General features: G+C 47.7%; 1 protein-coding gene across 1 annotated transcript in view; it reads right to left on the bottom strand.

Annotated features, from left to right (window-relative positions):
- Nucleotides 1–12,648, bottom strand: part of LOC142481407 (TRPM8 channel-associated factor homolog) — a gene marked incomplete at its 3' end in the record, with an annotated part of 28,012 nt that extends 15,364 nt beyond the window's left edge. Inside the window, exons 1-2 of the mRNA XM_075582848.1 lie at nucleotides 12,419–12,648; nucleotides 8,652–8,703 (exon numbers count right to left, since the gene is read on the bottom strand). The remainder of the gene's footprint in view (nucleotides 1–8,651; nucleotides 8,704–12,418) is intronic.
- Nucleotides 12,649–15,470: the final 2,822 nt, after the last annotated feature.

Here is a 15,470-nt window from a genome sequence, read left to right as displayed (position 1 = left end):
GTTATTCTTTCTATTCCCACCCACATGACAGCTACAGTAGGATTGACCACTTCTTTGTATCGAGCAGAATGGTCCCACAAATTGCCGATACAAGCATACATGATATTACTTGGTCGGACCATGCATCGGTAGAGCTGAGATGCATTCAATTGGGTAGTGCCTGCCCAGGAGCAAACTGGAAGCTAAATGAATCGATAATTAAAATCCCGGATATTCAAAACAAAGTGAAGTCTGAAATATCAGATTATTTCCGGATAAATAGTGGCAGTGTGGAGTCCCAATCACTGTTATGGGAGGCTCATAAGGCCACGATTCGGGGGGTACTAATCGGTATAGCTGCAAATAGGAAAAAGAAAAAGGAAGTCAAATTATCCCAGCTCTATCACAGGTTACATGAGCTCTCTATTCTACATAACCGGACAGGTAGAGATGATGCTCTGAAGGAGTTGAAGGATGTTAGAATTCAGCTAAACCTCCTCCTTACCTCCCGGGCGGAGAAGGACATGAGTTGGACGCAGAGGAAGTTCTATGAGAAAGCTAATAAACCGGACACTATGCTAGCCACCAGACTCCGTAATCGGAAACCAAATTTTAACATTCAATCTATTAAGACAGCCGGAGGCCAGAGTTCCTCAAACCCTAAAGTCATAGTAGGGGAGTTCGCGAAATTCTACGAACAGCTATATAATGGAGAGAAGGTAGTTCACAATGCTAGGACAAGTAGTAATCTACAGAAATTCCTAGCAGACGCAGCCTTGCCACAAGTAAACAGAAAGGAGCGAGAGGCTCTTCAACGAGACTTCACAAGGGAAGAACTAGAGGCGGTAGTAAAAAACTTAAAAGCATCAAAAGCCCCAGGCCCGGATGGGTTCTCCAACCTGTACTATAAAAAATTTATCGGAGTTTTGGCTCCGCACATGCTCCAGCTGTTTAATGAAGTGCTAGCAGGAGAGCCCTTCCCGGGACAGATGCTCCAGGCGTCGATCTCAGTAATCCATAAAGAGGACAAGGATCCCACTAGCTGCCAAAGTTACCGGCCAATATCATTAATTAACACAGATATACAAATCTATTCTAAATTGCTGGCCAATAGATTAAACGTAATCCTGCCAGGGCTCATCCACCCGGATCAAGTTGGCTTCATTAGAGGTAGACAAGCGGCCGACAACACTAGGAGAATTGTGGATATAATAGACTTTATGGGAGCCAACGAGATTCGGGGTATGGCCCTAAGCTTAGATGCGGAAAAGGCCTTTGACAGGATTGATTGGCCATACCTGGAGTCCACGCTTGGCGCATTTGGGTTTGGAGGCAAATTCCAACAGGCTGTTAAGGCATTATATACGGCACCATCAGCCAGGGTGGTTCACCAGGGATTCCCCTCGGAACTATTCCCAATTAAAAGTGGTACGAGACAGGGTTGTCCGCTTTCGCCCCTGCTATTCGCCTTATGCATCGAACCACTCGCAGCACAAATTCGGAGTAACGCTGATATCTCTGGGGTACAGATACATTCGCAGGAGCACAAAGTGGCTCTGTACGCGGATGATATTATTCTAACCCTTGCCAAGCCGCTCATCTCGTTGCCCAATCTGTTCGAGCTTCTAGAGCGTTTTGCCCAGATCTCTGGCTTCAAAATAAATCAATCTAAATCAGAGGCCCTAAGCCTATATATGCCAAGAGAAATGGAGAAGCTGATAGAACTCAACTTTGAGTTTAGATGGCGCCCATCCGCCATGAAATACCTAGGAGTGCAGATCACAAAAAAGGCGAGCTCCTTATATTCGGCTAACTATCCCAAACTGTTGAGGACTCGCAAAAAAGAGCTACAGGAGTGGAAGGCATATGGTATTTCTTGGTTGGGGAGGATCTATAGTGTAAAGATGAACATCCTTCCCCGAATTCTATATCTGTTCCAAACTCTCCCGGTTGCCGTGGTTAGAGCAGACATTGCAGGGCTCCAAAAAGCTATTTCTCAATTTATTTGGAAAGATAAAAAACCACGGATTAAAGGAAAAATTATGCAGAAAGCTAAGGAAGGTGGTGGACTGGCAGTTCCGAGCGTTATATCCTACTACAAAGCGGCACAATTGTGCCAAATCACGCAGTGGCATGGGGACCAGGGGCTCAGGAGGTGGGTGGCTCTGGAGAAGGAGGTGTGCGCCCCGCTTGAGCTCAGGGACCTGATCTAGTACCCGAGGACACGGGTAAAGGATATACTCATTCCTCTGTCCTCTGTGCTCAACTCACTCTCGGTCTGGGAGGCCTCTAAAAGTAGCTGCTCTTTGACCTCCAAACACACACTGATGGCTCCTTTGTATGGCAACCCGGACTTTGCTCCTGGGCTGGCGGAAAAATGCTTCCCGCGCTGGCGGCAATTAGGGATTAGTCGATTGAAGGACCTGGAGGTAAAAGGCAAGATCAAATCTTTTGAACAAATACAGTCAGAAACGGACTTACCGAACACTGATTTTATGAGGTACCTCCAGGTCCGGGCATTTTATAATGCACACCCGGTGAGACCACCGCTGACCAAATTCGAACAGCTCTGCGTGCGCGGAGCAGACACGCGGGGACTGATCTCTGCCTTGTACAGAGAGGTGGTGAATACTGACTCAGACAGGACAGTCAAACCCCGTTTCATGGCACAATGGGAAGAGGATCTCCAGGCTCAACTAGAGGACGAGGACTGGGCCGCGGTGTTCAAAGCTGCGGCCTCGAGCTCCATATGCACGACATTGAAGGAGAACTCATATAAGGTATTATTAAGGTGGTATCTCACCCCAATCAGATTAGCTAAATTCGTCTGGGGGGCTTCCCCGCTCTGCCCCAGGCGGTGCAGGGAACAGGGGGATCTGGTGCACATGCTGTGGTCTTGCCCGAGATTAGTGCCGATCTGGACCCAGATCCGAGATTGGCTGCAGAGGATCTTTTTAGGGCTCAAAATTCAGCTGGACCCGTGGCTATTTTTATTAGGTAAACCTACAAACGAGGTATCTAGATCGGGTAACAAGCTGATAGCACATTTTGCTACCGCTATGAGGTGCGAGACCGCAGCACTGTGGAATCAGAATGCGATTCCTTCTATTGATAAAGTCAGAAACAGAATTTGGTTCATTTGCAGAATGGAGAAGTTAACGAGTTTAGTTAACGACTCAGCCGACAAATTTGAAAAAGTATGGTCATTATGGCTTGCCCAGACTGATATTCAGGGGATGAATGAGGCCACAATATGGCTTTGATAGAGATAGGTGGGTTCTCCTTGGATGTTGGGCTGGGAGCTGGACGGGACGATCGGACAGTAGGGCTCCCCCCGAGGTACAGTGGTGAATCAACTCACCGATCAACGAAAATCTGATGTGAACCGGAGTTGGGCTCCTCTGAGAGGTGGACTGGAGCAGAGCAAAGGGAGTGGTGGTAAAGGACTCCTGAGAAACGAGGAATCAGCGCTTCTCCCAGGCCGCTCCCCCATCCCTACCCCCCCCCCTCCCCGCCATCCTCCCCCTCTTTGCCCTGTCCCTAGATGTTGTCAGTCTGTCTGTGTCCTGTCCTGTGGTCCCCCCAATGTTCGTCCGTTACTCGTAAAGTGTTTCTGTAAGTTTGGTGTTTACCTGAAACACTTGACAATACTATGTATTCTATGATGTGTATGCACAAAAAACTAATAAAAACAAAGTTGAAAAAAAAAAAAAATACACTTACTGGGGGCCTGAGGTTAAAATGTAGGCTTTCCTAGGTGCAGGGCGCCCACTTTGATGTGCTTACCCTGAATGGATATACCCCCGGTTCTCCTGGTATTCTTTTCGGCTTCAATTCCTAGCTGCGACCGCTCCGTTCAATTTTGAGAACTTGGGCGCAAAAGACGGGACTAACATTTCAGGCTTCCAAACGAAGCCGGGTGCTCTGTTATTTTGAACAGATCAACTTTGAAAAGCCCGCCGTAGCTTCATCGACGGGCTTCGATGGATTTGCTCCCTCTCTTGGTCAGAACCTTACGTACACTCCACTGGGCTATCCCCAGAATGGAGGGGGAAGGAGCAGCCAATCGGACGTGGGAATTTCTCCCCGTCAGCCAATAGAAAGAGGGGCTCGACCCCGGCTGACGTCAGAGGAGAAGGTGTGCCCAGCAGGCTCGAAAAGCCGGGTGAGCAGGAAATATGATTTTAGCCAGAAGGAGGGCAGACTCTATGACTGCATCCACCCTGGCTAACTCATTGCCACCTGCTGGGCCGGCTCCACCAAGTCTGTAAACTACAAAAGGTGTCCCCACGGGGTGCCCTTTGTAGTCCGGACCTGGCCATTCGCCCTTTCCTCACTCACCAAATGTTTTCACTCGTCTTGATATCCTCTCCCCTTTGAACTATGGATCCTATGCAGACTCGCTGGCACCTTAACTGGTGTCACAGTTACAATGTGGAATTCATTACCCATAGAGGCTGTGATGGCAGATTCAATAGATTTATTCCAAAAATGGTTGGACATCCTTTTAGAAAGGAAAGGTATGAATGTATGTATGTATGTCTTTATTTATATAGTGCCATTAGCGCTGCACAGCAGTAATACACGTGACAATCATATAAATAACAAATAATACAAATTACAGATCATGGGAATAAGTGCTTCAGACATAAAAGTAACATTTCGGAAGAGGAGTCCCTCTTCCAGGGAGCTTACAATCTAATTGGTGGGTAGAAAGTACAGAGACAGTAGGAGGGCATTCAAGTAAGTGTGTCTGCAGGGGGCCAAGCTTTATGTATCATGTATAGTATTAGCCATGGTGCTACTCATATAGTATGCTTCTTTAAGCAAGTGTGGGTGTTAAGGTGGGTCTTAAAGGTGGATAGCGAGGGGGCTAGTCGGGTATTGAGGGGAAGGGCATTCCAGAGGTGTGGGGCAGAAAGTGAGAAAGGTTTAAGGCGGGAGAAGGCTTTAGATACAAAGGGGTAGAAAGAAGACATCCTTGAGCAGAACGCAAGAGTCGGGATGGTGCATAGCGAGAAATTAGGGCTGAGATGTAAGGAGGGGCAGAAGAGTGTAAGGCCACGTCCATACTTTATACTTTCTTGCTCAGCCGCGCTGACGCTTAGCTGCGACAGCCGTCAGCGCTCATTTTTCGTGGCCTTGCCTCAGAGACAGCGAGTGTACTCGCGAGACTGGTGGGAGGCGGGGCTGGAGGCGGGATTCCTGCGGTGGCTATGTCGCGTCATCGCACATGCGCGTTGAGCACGGCAACGGCAAGTTCCTGCAGTGCTGCCCAGCCCGGGGACAGCGGCTGTGCTGCTGGGGGACACACATGTAGCTATGCTGGGGGAGAGAGTAGGACTTTACATGATGAGGAGGAGGAGGTGGGCGAGCAGAGAGAGAGGATACCCCTTTTGAATTATTATCCCCGCTGGCGCCACACACTCAGTAGCCCGTCCACATATCCCTGCTCTCCTTTCATTGGTTGCTGAGGCGTCACGTGAGCGGAGTCAGCGCGTGAATTTAAAATTTCAGTGTCGGCTCTGTTCAAGCGCGCCTCAGCAAGCAACTGAAAGCATGCGCGAGCCCCTACTAAAGCCGCTTTAATTGCGGCTGTAGGGGCTCAGTGGCAAGCATCAGCAAGCGAGAGCAAGCGAGAGCAAGCAGTAAGCATGCCCTGGGCCTTAAGCTTTAAAAGTGAGGAGAAGAATGGAGTGTGAGTGTAAGGATGCAGGAGTCACGCCGCGCACGGCGTGCTCCTCACTCACCCGCGGCTCTGCCTGGGCCTCCCGCGGCTCGCATGGACTCCTTCCCCAAGGCGCCGATCTCCGGTCCCCCTATGCGCGTGCGCGCACGTCAGGTCTCCTCTTCTGCCCTCGGTTCAGGTTGTGGGTTCGCACACGCAGCTACAGGCGCTGCCACATGGAGGCGCGGCCACACAGGGGCGCAACAACCTTTTAAAGACGCAGTACCCTTTTCCAATGCCACAATACAATTCACCAATTCTTCTAGGATTTATAGCTCCTCCTCCAGGAACTCATCTAGACCTATCCCTGTCTCAGCCTGGCCCATTCACACACCCCCACCTTGCTACTCAGCCATTGGTTCCTCGTACCTACATATACCCTCCAGATTCATTAACTCGTCGGCTGAGCATAGAACCAGTTGTTCTCATCACTCTCTGCCTCCCTAGTTCTGTTTCGCAGACTTCCTCGTGTACCGGACCGGCTTCCGCTACGTCTTCCTACACCTCTGGCATTCCGAACTCGGCATACGGCATCACGACTCTCATCTCTGGCATTCCGATTCTGGCTTACGGTAAACGATACGTCTCTCTCTCTAACCCTGGACTTGGCTACCGCACCCTCTACCATCCGTACCTCTCCTACCCCGATACCGGAATTCCAGACCACTCTACAATCAAGATGTGCGCTCGTGGCTGTGGGTGGCGTAATAACCTTTCCCACCTCAGCACCGCGGTCCCGTCTCGTTTGTGGTGAGCACATCCTGACAGTGAGATGCGGGATTTCATCGGAAGCCAGGAGAGGGATTTCAGCAGGGGAGACGCTGAGACAGATTTAGGAAAGAGTAGAGTGATTCTGGTAGCAGCGTTTAGGATAGATTGTAGGGGAGACAGGTGAGAGGCAGGAAGGCCGGACAGCAGGAAGTTACAGTTATCAAGGTGGGAGAGAATGAGGGTGTCACGGTAGCTTATGACAAGATATAATGAACACCAAATATCTGGGTTGAACTGAACGAGGCTTAGATATAATAAAATATAATTTATTCCTTAAAAAGGTGAACACAGCAATATAGTACAATTAACAGACAAGAAGGTAACACTTACTTAGGGTTGGGGGATGGAGAAGTATCAGCTAGCAATTCTCCAGCAATCCGGTGACATTCCAGGTGGAATCAGAAGAACAACTCCTACTAAAAACTGTAGGGTTGACACAGTTTATATACCTGTGTAACCCTATTCTTAACATTGAATACAGACTATTGGTGAACAATTATCTGTATCCAATCCCTAACGAGGAGACACAGTTTAAACCATGCCCCCCAGCTAGTTAGCCCATGTGTACTGGGACTCTGAGGATCTTAATTCTGTAGCCCCATAATTAAATCAGGGGTGACGGCCAGTCTACCAAATGAAGTATCTGGCAGGAGCTTCATTGTTTCTAGGTGTAGACATAACACTTACAAACCACTCCAGTTTGATGCTTCTCCGCCCTCAGGTAACAATTAGAGTGGCAGGGTCTGTTGATTAGTACTTGGTTCCTAGTGTAAACAATCAGGGCAGTTAACTTTTGATCACAGGGCTTTATGCTAAATCATCCGGCTGCCCTTCCTGACCTATTAGCATAGCAGATGGAGTCTGCATTTTCAGAGCAGATCCAAAATACCATATACACTTTAATATTTTCACATATTAATAAGTTCCATTCTGGGGGGCCCAGTGGGTCGAAAATTGCCAGTTTTTAATGCCTACACTACACTGACTCTACATATTGGCCAAATTTCAACTCTCTGCGACCTCCGGAACCGGAGATACAGAAATGCACTTTAAAACATTAAAATACAGGATTATAATGAAACATGGGAACAGGGGAACATACATTTTCCTGACATGACAAGGTGTAAGCCACATTCCTGGACCACAGTCCAGTTAACCCCTTGCCTCCCTGGTGAGGTCAAGGGATGGCCATATGGGGTGCAACCCCTTTAATACCGGGCCAACCCCCTCTCCCTCTACAGAGGGCCTGAGTCAAAGTTTTGGCAGTCGAGCAACAGAGGAAAGGGCGTATCTTTGTTATATTGCAGAGGAAAAAGCAACAGGTTTTAGATATGTTTTGAATGTGCGGAGCGAATGTGAGAGAGCAGATGAGTGTGACCCCTAGGCAGCGTGCTTGGGCTACTGGGTGAATTATGGTACTTCCAACACTAATGTGGAAGGAGGTAGTAGGGCCAGGTTTGGGAGGAAATATAAGGAGCTCTGTTTTTGCCATGTTAAGTTTCAGTCGGCGAATGGCCATCCAGGATGATATTCCAGAGAGACATTCAGAAACTTTGGTCTGTATAACAGGTGTAAGGTCAGGGGTTGAAAAATAAATTTGTGTGTCGTCAGCATAGAGGTGATAATTAAACCCAAATGATGTGATTAGGTCACCTAGAGAGAGTGTGTAAAGAGGAAAGAGAAGAGGTTCCAGGACAGAGCCCTGGGGTACCCCCACAGAGAGATCAATAGAGGAGGAGGTGTTAGCAAAAGAGACACTGAAAGTACGATGGGAGAGGTAAGAGGAGATCCAGGATAGAGCTTTGTTCCAAATACCAAGAGTATGGAGAATGAGAAGGAGAAGAGGGTGGTCCATGGTGTCAAATGCTGCATAGAGGTTGAGTAATATGAGCAGAATGTAATGACCTCTGTCTTTGGAAGCATGGAGGTCATTAGTTATTTTAGTGAGGGCTGTTTCCGTGCAGTGAGCAGTGCGGAAGCCAGATTGTAGAGGGTCTAGGAGAGAATAGGTGTTGAGAAAATGGAGCAATCGAGAGAATACAAGACGTTCAAGTTTGGAGGCAAAAGGCAGTAGGGAGACAGGTCGATAGTTAGAAAGATAGGTAGGGATGCTGGCTGCACCATTGAAGGACATTGTCCGGCCAGTCAGGAAATTGATCTCCTTCATTCTTACCGCGGCTCGATGCTGTATTGCGGCCTCCTGGAGGAAGACAACTACGCCAGCACTAGGAACAATTAGGAAAAGAGTTGAAGAGGTAATGACTATGGAGAGGCTCACAGCCATTGTCCGACAAAAACTGCCTGCACACGAGGATATCTGGGATCCCTGGATCTCCCACAATAGGACCAGACAACCACACCAAACGAACCAGACCCTGGTCACCCCACCATAGGTGCTCGAGCACAACCCTAGAGGCCATTCCCCTAATCAGTCAGATGGGTCTTCCCCCCCCTTCCTACCCCTCCCCCCTCTCTACCGTCCCCCCCCCCCCCTTCTTTACCTCCTCAGTCCCCCCCCTCTGCCTTCCCTCTTCGAAGGCCCCCCTCCCTTTTCCTACGGGCAACGGCGGTTGCCTAACTGTTTTTTCCCCAAAAAATCTGCGGATTCAAAAATGTTAGGCTTATATGAACTAAGCCACTGTATGTTTATATGAATGCCTAATAAAACTGTTTGGAAAAAAAAAAAGAAAGATAGGTAGGGTCAAGCTTGCTGTTTTTGAGTAATGGTATAACGGTTGCATGCTTGAAGGAGGATGGAAAGGTACCAGAGTAGAGGGAAGAGTTAAAAATCTGTGTGAGCGTAGGGATTATAGAAGGAGCAAGAGGTTTTAGGAGAGGGGAGGGAATGGGATCAAGAGGGCAAGTGGTAGAGGGAGAGGAGGAGATCAGCAGTGATACATCCTCCTCCGAGACAGCAGATAAAAAGTCAAGGAAGACAGGAGGAGAGTTAGGAAGAGGTGTGGGGCAGGAGGAGGCAACAGATGGGATGTTCTGACATATGGATCCCACCTTTTCCTTAAAAAAGTCAGCAAAGTCCTGAGGTGAGATGGAGGAAGAAGAGGAGGCAGCCGAGGGTGGTCTGAGTAGAGAGTCAAAGACAGAAAAAAGTCGGCGTGGGTTAGACTTGTGTGTTGATTATTGATGAAAAGTAGGTTTGTATAGCCTGAGAGAGGGCAGAGTTGAAACAGGATAGCATACATTTGTAGTGAAGAAATTTTGCGAGCGTATGAGATTTCCTCCGGAGGCGTTCAGAGGAACAAGTGGAGGAACGCAGCATGCGTGTGTGGGAGTTTAGCCAGGGTCTGGGGTTAGAAGGGTGAGGACAGAAGAGAGAAAGCGGGGCATGTATATCAAGAGAGGAGGATAAGGCAGAGTTGTAGTTCCTGACCAGGTTGTCAGGGTATGAAGCAGAACTGAGAGAGGACAGGGAGGAGCGTAAAGTGGAATCAATAGCTGGTAGGTTAATAGAGTGCAGGTTTCTACAAAAATGAGGGCTAGATGGAGATGGAGAGGGGAGAAGCGAGAGAGAGAAAACGAGATGAGGTGATGGTCAGAGAGAGGAAAAGGAGAAATGAAGAAATCGGAGAGAGAAAAGTTTTTAGTGAAAACCAGGTCTAAGTAGTGGCCATCCTTGTGGGTGTTGGCTGCAGTCCACTGTTGAAGGCCAAAGGAAGAGGTTAGAGAGAAAGCGGGAGACCCAAGGGAGAGAGGGGTCATCAATGTGGCATTTGAAGTCTCCAAGGAGAAGAACAGGGGAGTCTGAGGAGAGAAAGAAAGAGCCAGGATTCAAAGTGAGAGAGAAAGGCAAAAAGTAGAGGTAGGTGGGCGAAAGATGACTGCCACGTGGACAGGGAGAGGAGAGAAGAACATCTGGACTGTGTGAGTATGACGATGGGGAGGATTTGGCCCGGGTTTAAAGGGGTTACACCCCAATTGGCCACCTCCTAACCTCACCAGGGAGACAAGGGGTTAACTGGGCTGAGGTCCAGAAATGTGATTTAACCCTTGTCACTAACCTGAAAATGTGTATTCCACTGTCCCCTGTTTTATTGTTATGACAGTGTCTGCATCATGTTTTATCCAACCTACTTTATTTCAAGGTATGGGTAAAACCCAGAGGAAATTCCTTTGCATACCAAGGTAGCATATGGCCAGAAAGGCGACCCAATGTCTAGGGCTTGAGTATGTTTCAAAGGATTTTACCACCTCCACTGTTTGTATGAGGGCGGAGATTACTCAAACCAGAGCAGTCTTCAAGTGTTCCATTTCACACCTCACAACAAAGGGTTTCCTGCCAGATATTCCGTGGGGTAGACTGGCTGGCATTCCTGATGCAAATGGGGGATTACAGAAATGAGACCCCAGAGTGCTACTGCGCATATACCCACTAGCAGGGTGGCAGGGATCAAACTGTGTTCCCAGGTTAGTGAGTGGCTGGAGGTAATTGAAAACTAATCACCGGTACTTAAGGTTAAGGATAGGACCACAAAAGGTATATAATCTGTGGTCAACCCTTTATCCTTTGTCTGTTCTATACCATCTTGATTGCTGAGAGAAACTCTATGCAATGTCTTCCTGCCAGAGATCTTTCATGTCTTTGGTGTCTTGATGACTATGAAGAGTGCTGTATGAACTGCCAGTCCAGATATGACTGCTTCATCATTTCCATTTTAAGTAAGTGTCTATATTTTGCCTGTTATTTGTACATATTTGTGTGTTCACCTTTATCAAGGAATAAATTATATTTTATCATATCTAAGTCTCGTCCCAGTTCAGACCCAGTTATAAATATATATTATCTTTTATATATTTATGTGAGTAACTATACAGCCTGCCACAAAGTCACCGTGACAGTGAGCCTCAAAGGAGGAGAAAGCAAGAGAGGGGGGAATAGGAAGGGTTCGGTAATGGCAGACAGAGGAGAGCAGGAGCCCCACGCCTCCACCCCTGCCATCAGGGCGCGGAGTGTGGGAGAAGGAAAGGCCACCATAGGAGAGGGCAGCTTCCAGGGCAGAGTCAGACTGAGTGAGCCAGGTCTCAGTTATAGCAAATAGGAGCAGAGAGTGAGAGAGAAAGAAGTCATGCACAGAGAGGAACTTGTTAGAGAGGGAGCGAGCATTCCAAAGGGCACAGGAGAAAGGGAGAAAGGGAGGGAGGGTGGCAGGGGATGGGGAGAGAGGAGGGAGGGTGGCAGGGGTATGAGGTTGGAGGGGTTGATACCAGAAGGAGTAGAAGTTGCATGTGGGAGGTGAGTACGAGAGCATGTAGAAATAAGGCAGGGACCAGGATTGGGAGAGATATCCCCAGAAGCACGGAGGAGAAGCATGGACAGAAAGAGAATGTGTGAGGATGATTTGTAGGGGTGTGATTTAGTGCATGGGTATAGTTATGTAGTACCAGAGGGCACAGGTAAGAAAGGAGTTCATGTGAACTGAGAAGTGGGGAAGAAAGTAGAGATGGAGATATATGAATAGAGTTAGAGACATACTGAGGCTGGTAGAAGGACGTGCATAATTTGAGAAGAAGTGAGGTTACAGCAAATACAAAAAGTAAAGGCGGCATCACAGCAATCGTTAAGTGCTGAGATGTGCAGTCTGGGATAGATGATATCCTCCTTTCCAACGTAGATCAAATGCAGGAATCAGAAGCAGTAGGTGTTGTCCACTTTTCCACTTCTTTTTGAACTTCCTTTTTAAACTTCATCACTACCATTCTACTTTAAACATGGCTACTTAAAAGCATGACAGGGATATACCAAATAAGTAAACATGGGAAGGATGTTGATCCAGGGAGTAATCTGATTTCCAAGTATTGGAGTCAGTGTCACATTAAGTCCAGGATTCTGGATTGAGCACAACAAGGAGGGCAAAATAAATTGTAATTTATTTCCTTTTAAGACAAACACACAATTCTTCACAATTACACTTAATAAACACTTACTGGGATGGGGAAACTAAATAAAATGTCCACGGAACGAATGACTTGAAAACAAAGTCTCTGGGCACCCCTGCACGGGAGCGGGGTGGTGCGCGAATAGAGCCGTGCGACAGTCCTTGGATAAGGGCGCGGAATGCCACCCCTATATCTCCGCCGAAGGAAAACTTTTCGTTCAGTCCTTACAGGATTCGTTCGGGAATCCTTAGTTGAAACGAATTCTGAAAGAGGGGCACAATCCTTGGTTACGATGTTTTTAACCCCTCACACTCCAGAACTCCGCTGAAGCTGGAACGGACCTTGGATGAGTCTTTAGATGTTACTCAGTTGAATCTTAGGTGAATCTGACTAAAACCGGGCTGCAGGCATTATTATAGGGTTGAGTGTCCTATCTTTAACCTACACAGCCAATCCCCCCGTGGAATAATTTTCTTCACCTATCCCAGACTTGCCAGTAGCTCATAAACCTGGCAGAGGTGGCTTCCCGGTCTGCTAAGAGCATGCGCCAACTTGGCATCTATGCTGCTTAGCATACGGGACCCAACCCCTTACCTGGCGACAGTAAGTCTGGGGGTCGCTACCATTTGTTAATAGCCCATACTTCACACCGGTATCGGGTACTTTGCTATAGCTCGTCCGCCCTAAAACTTCAGGGTCTCTGAGGCTTTCAACTCCGGACTTCTCTAGACACTGGGCACCAGCTCAGCAGGGCGCCCTTTGAAGTACGGAGTTGGAAATCCCTCAGCTCATTCATCCCAAACATACACTGGCGACACACTTTATTCGAGCTCGGCTAGTCCCACGAATTCCGGTATACCCGGGTGTATTGAGGTTTGTGACTGTTTTCTGCCCGAGTGCATTGAGGTATTTTCCAGGCAGGGATTGAAGCATTTTATTCCCGCTGGCTGCAATACTGCACAGTATATATATATATACTGCATTACAATTCATGAATTTATGCCATCTGGTAGACACGCGAAGCATTGCAGCCTATTAAATCCTAATCATTATCATTTAACAGATCAGCCGCCCGTCAGCCAGGCATGAACCCAGGCTGGGAAGGCAAACGCAACGGGGCTTATCAGAGGTGAGGAGTGGCGCATTCCAGGTATCTGCCAGGTACATACTGGGTATTTGCTCGAATAAAGTGTGTCGGTGCAGTATGTGCATGTTAATGGATTAACTGCCGGGCTGACAGGAAAAAGGTTCCTGTCTTCACATGTTAACAAATACCTATAACACAGTTTATTTTCATATATGGTTTCTATATGAGAGGGTTGTATTAAAACAACATGCATGTGTATGATAAATTCCTAACTAGCTGTATTTCAAAAATCAGAGTGCTAGCTCCCTCCTAACACAAGTTAATTGAATAGGCTCTGTGATGTGGTTTGCGGTTTTACTTACAATCGTACTGCGGTCAGAAGCCGGCATAAAATGTATCACTGCTTGCCGGGATCGGTAACCGCAGAAGCCCTTCACCAAGTGACCTTAATTGGTTAACGAGACCGCAGGATACATTGTTGCACTCCTCCACTTCAACTAGACCGCACGCCACTTATCCACGTGAGTTTGTGGTTAAGGCTTTCCCGGAGGCTTTGCGGTTTAGGAGGTGAGTCAGGGCTTCAATGTAGCTGCTCACCGCAGGCACGCTTATTCAATTAACTCTTTGTACAGCGCTAGGAGCCCCCCTTGCTTAACGGGCACATCTTACACATACAGTATATATTAACACTACTGCAGCTAGCTTCTGAGCTGCAGAACTGACACTCCATTTTCACAGTATCACCCAGGGGACATCACAGTTGATATTCAGGGAAAACATGGCATTTCGGTGACCATACAATTAACCCCTTCATCCCCAACAGGGTTTAGGGGTAACCAGCCGGGCATAATACCTTTATTATTGGCCTGGTTAACCCCTTCACCGCCACAGTCAGGAAGGAATGTATCTTTACCCTTATGAGCTACAGTATCATTGGATGATATTTCACTGGGTTTTTGTGTTTGCCTTCCTCTGGATCCATATAATGTATGTACGGATATAGGATAAAGTATCTGTCATCTAATTATAGCATAGGTTGAACTTGATGGACTATAACGAAATTAAGGGTAATCAGCGCATTAATAAAGGCAGTATGCTCGGCTGATTACCCTTATTTCGTATTGGGGATGAAGGGGTTAATTTTATATGCACATTACATGTACTATTTTTCCCTCTGTCCCTTATTGTCCCCATTTTGCAGGATTGTATATGCCTGCAGTAGTGTATAACATGGTACACTGGCATTACTGGTTTTGGACACAAGATGCCGCTGCGAGCACCCAACCGCAAGTCAATTGGATAAGCATGGCGCGGTCTCTTTGTTCCAGTGAGAGGTATAGGTATCCATTACCGAGACTGGAAGCCGTAACCGCAGAGTCAATTGAATCAAAGGCCTGCGGTTTCCCGTCTCAAGTGGTTCTCGGATACAATGTATCTCTGTCCCGGTTAGTAAGCGTAACTTGAATTGCGGCCGGCAATTGGCGTGGGGACTCGGTAACCGCAAGTCAATTGACGTGAGAAGCCTATAGCCCACATTGCCAGCTCAAGGAGAAGCCCTAACTTGGGAACGGAAAGGGTTAGCACCCTGAAATTTGGTGTGCAGCCCCAGAGTAACACCCCAAGCACACACATAGTAAAATTATTACTTTGGGATAAGTAGAACATATATTTTTAATAAAGTGTATTTTTTGATGCAGTTTTAAAAGGACAGGCAGGATGCATTTTTTCTGTTGGCCTTTGATAAGCAGCCAGTGACCAAATGCTGTCACATACATGAGCTGGGGGCTCTTCCTTCTCAAACTTCAGAGACCCCCTGTAGAGGCGGCACCTATGGGTCTAGGGAAGGTTTGCACTTGAAAGCCCCCAGAGCCGCAAAGTGTGAAATAGCCGGGATGGTTGCAGAATGAGAGATCCTGGGCTAGTTCACACCCTGCGGGCAACCCCTAGCCTGGGAGACGCCAGGTAAAAAGGGGGGTACACATGTGCTAAGCAGTCAAGGTGTCAGGTTAGCAC

Source organism: Ascaphus truei, unplaced genomic scaffold, assembly GCF_040206685.1.
Source record: "Ascaphus truei isolate aAscTru1 unplaced genomic scaffold, aAscTru1.hap1 HAP1_SCAFFOLD_2610, whole genome shotgun sequence".
In the NCBI taxonomy this organism is placed as follows: domain Eukaryota; kingdom Metazoa; phylum Chordata; class Amphibia; order Anura; family Ascaphidae; genus Ascaphus; species Ascaphus truei.
Note: the sequence above shows the minus strand (reverse complement) of the source record. Positions and strands in the feature narration are given on the sequence as shown.